The sequence below is a fragment of the Cebus imitator genome, unplaced genomic scaffold, assembly GCF_001604975.1.
Source record: "Cebus imitator isolate Cc_AM_T3 unplaced genomic scaffold, Cebus_imitator-1.0 Scaffold129, whole genome shotgun sequence".
NCBI classification, from domain to species: Eukaryota; Metazoa; Chordata; class Mammalia; order Primates; family Cebidae; genus Cebus; species Cebus imitator.
In genome coordinates, this window is record NW_016107444.1 from 1,983,843 (window position 1) to 1,987,129 (window position 3,287).

The window sequence follows — 3,287 nt, forward strand, 5'->3', positions numbered from 1 at the left end:
AAAAAAAAAAAAAAAAAAAAGGGGGGGGGGCCGGTGGCGCACCTCCCTCCGGTCGCTTTCTGGCAGCCGCAAGGAGAGTCGATTCCGACCAGCCCCACTTTTAAAAATAAAATAAAATAAAATAAGAAAAAAGGGATGGGGAAGAAAGCATGTATTTTTTCTGTTTCCCATTTCTCTCTGTCAGCACATTTAAAACCCTAATTACAAAGTACTTCCTCTGTCCCTTATTTCAAGACATCAAGCACAGCCACTGAGCTAAAGTGCTGCCTCCTGCTACCAAGAAGGAGTTGACTGAATATCCTTCGGGTAGCAGACAACAGAAATACTAGTCTGTTACCATGCTTCTCAGTAACTGCTGACACCACCCCACTGTTAGTGGGGTAGGAACATCATCCCAAAGGGTAGCATGTGGAGTGACCATATTTGCAAAGGAAGTGCACAGTTCGGTGACATTGCAAAGAGATATAAGGGACGTGCCTCATGTGTCCCAAATTTGAAAAGCAGATTATTGGCTGGGCAAGGTGGCTCACACCTGTAATCCCAGCACTTTGGTAGGCCCTACAGGGAGGATCACTTGAGTCCAGGAGTTCAAGATCGGCCTGGGCAACACAGAGAGACCCTCCCCCACCCCCTCCGCAAAAAAATTTTTTAAACATTAACTGGGTCTGATGGGGCACGCCCGTACTTCCAGCTACTTAAGGGGCTGAGGTGGGAGGATGGCTACAGCCTGAGAAGTCGAGGGGCTGCAGTGAGTTGTGATCCCGCCGCTGAACTACACCCTGAGCGACAGGGCGAGACTGTTTAAAAAAAAAAAAAAAATACAGAAAAAGAAAAGCAGATTATTAGGAAACGGTGGAAATGCCCAGAGGAACTAAAGCCGACCTATGTTTGCTGGCTTTGAATTCACTGCTGAGAACATGTGGAAGCTGCTTCAGCAAAGGGGTGTCAGAAAGAACATCCCAGACAAGAGTCAAAACATCCGAGGTTCTTCGTGCTTGAGTTGGGGGCCCGACCTACAGAGCTAGCCCTAAACTGCAGCTACACTAAAAGCTGATAATCGTTCCAGCGCTACCTAAAGGTCAGGGAAGGATATATCTCAGACAAACGAGGCGACAACCGTCAGAATCCCCCAGTGGGGGTGCGGGAGACAGGAGCGGTCGGGACGAGAAGGTCTGGGGAAGGCAACACTTAAAGACTGTCGGAGGAAGGCATGCGGCGGCCGGAGGAAAGGCGAGGAAATACACAGTTCTAGAGGGTCCTCTCACTCCAGTTCTCAGGGGTCCGGAAAGCCGGAGACAGCAGAGGAGGAAGTTCCCAACCCTGTCAGAGACGTGCCCGGAAGCAGGCCCTTCTTACCCGCCGCTTCCCCTTCCCTCCAGCGCCCACTCAGGCTCTGCGCGCGCAGTCGTGACCGGCCCCGGCCGGGGAGGGCCGGGGAAACCCTGCGTGGGTGACGAGGCGGGAGTGACGAGGCCCTGTGGTCCCCCAAGGACCGGACGCGAAGCCGGGCGTGGTGAAGAGGCTTCCGATGCTTCACCGGCGCTGAACTTTCACTGCGCGTGCGCGGGGTTCTTCCGCTCGCGGGTGGCGGGGCCGCCTGCGCCTCTCGTTGCCCATTGCTAGGGCCCCGGGCTTGGACTTGTTTCCCCGTGGACCAACTGCCCAGCTGCAAGCCTCCGCTCCTGCCTGCTGGCCGGCTGGCCCACCCTTTCCATGCCGCTTACACTCTTGATTACTGGGGTGTCCCTGGAAGGCCGCGGATCTCAGTGTTAAGGAGAGACGACCCGAACTCCTGGCACGGTGCTTCTCTACCATTCTCTCAAATCGTTTTCTGAGTCTGCATGACTGAGCCCAGCACTGAAGGGATGCTTACTTTGGGGAAGGAGGAACTCAAAAGTCCAGTTTTTTTTCACTGTTGAACCTCATGTGTCACATTAGTGGCTTTTAAACTGTTTTGATCCCAGCCAACAGTGAAACAAAAATATTTTACGTCAAACCCAATACCACGTATTTTCTTCTCTTTTTTACGGGACAGGGTCTGGCTGAAGCTCAGTGATGCCATCTCGGCTCACTGCAGTCTCAACTTCCTCGGCTCTGGTGATCCTCCCACCTCAGCCTCCTGAGTAGCTGGGACTACAGGCCCGTTCCAACACCTCCAGGCTAATTTTTTGTATTTTTAGTAGAGACGGAGTTTCGCCATGTTGACCAGCCTGGTCTCCAGCTCCTGAACTCAAGTGATCCGCCCGCCCCGGCCTCCCAAAGTGCTGGGATTACAGGTGTGACCCGACGACGGGCCCGGCCTGAAACAAAATCTTCACAAAACTATGTTTACACTTACGACCCGCAACGCACAAAATTTTTATTCCTTCTTTTCTGTTTCATTACCAAAAACTGCTAACAGGCACCAATTGTCAGCAAACATTGTTGAAGACTTGGAAATGAGGGAAAGGGATTACTGGGTGCCCTTTCAGTGTAAGGCTGAAAGGACTTGAATCCATAGGGAGCTCTGACTTTCTATTGACTAAGCTATTTTACCAGAAAACTGATTAGTACTTAAACTAATTCTTGCCGGGCACGCTGGCTCACGCCTGTAATACTAGCACTTTGGGAGGCCAAGGCAGGTGGATCACAAGGTCAGGAGTTCGAGACCAGCCTGGCCAAGATGATGAAACACTGTCTCTACTAAAAAAATACAAAAATTAGCCGATGCCGTAGCAGGTGCCTGTAATCCTAGCTACTTGGGAGGCTGAGGCAGGAGAATCGCTTGAACCTAGGAGGCAGAGGTTGTGGTGAGCCGAGATCAGTCACTGCACTGTAGCCTGGATGGCAGAGCAAGACTTCGTCTCAATAATAATAATAACAATAATTCTTGCTCATCTGTAGAAAAGATACACCAAAACATTATGTTTTATTGACCTATAGCATATTAAACCATTTTTACCCTCTTAGCAAATTTGTTTAAACATTCCTGATTATTAGCAAATTCATGCTACATTCCTAAACACCTTACTGGCTCCCTTATTAATTAATGAGATAAATAAAATATTTGATACATATTTATTTTATATTTGTAAGAGAGTCATGATTTTACTTTTCAGAAAATTATACTTCAACGCCACTAAAATCAATTTCATGATTTACTACTGTATTACACCTGTGAAAGTTGAGCATACAAATTGGGTCATTCTTGTCATACCCAATGAAAACATTGGGAGGGGAAGCACTGAGGGCACATTACATTGCTCAAAGAATGTAATTCTCTGCAAGCCTGACTGCTGAAACTGCCT

At 49.1% G+C, this 3,287-nt stretch overlaps 1 protein-coding gene across 1 annotated transcript in view; it reads right to left on the bottom strand.

Annotated features, from left to right (window-relative positions):
* The window catches only part of LOC108312692 (intracisternal A particle-promoted polypeptide), a 63,600-nt gene extending 62,024 nt beyond the window's left edge, over positions 1–1,576 (bottom strand). Inside the window, exon 1 of the mRNA XM_037742820.1 lies at positions 1,357–1,576. The gene's annotated coding sequence lies outside the window, so the exon portion shown is untranslated. The remainder of the gene's footprint in view (positions 1–1,356) is intronic.
* Positions 1,577–3,287: the final 1,711 nt, after the last annotated feature.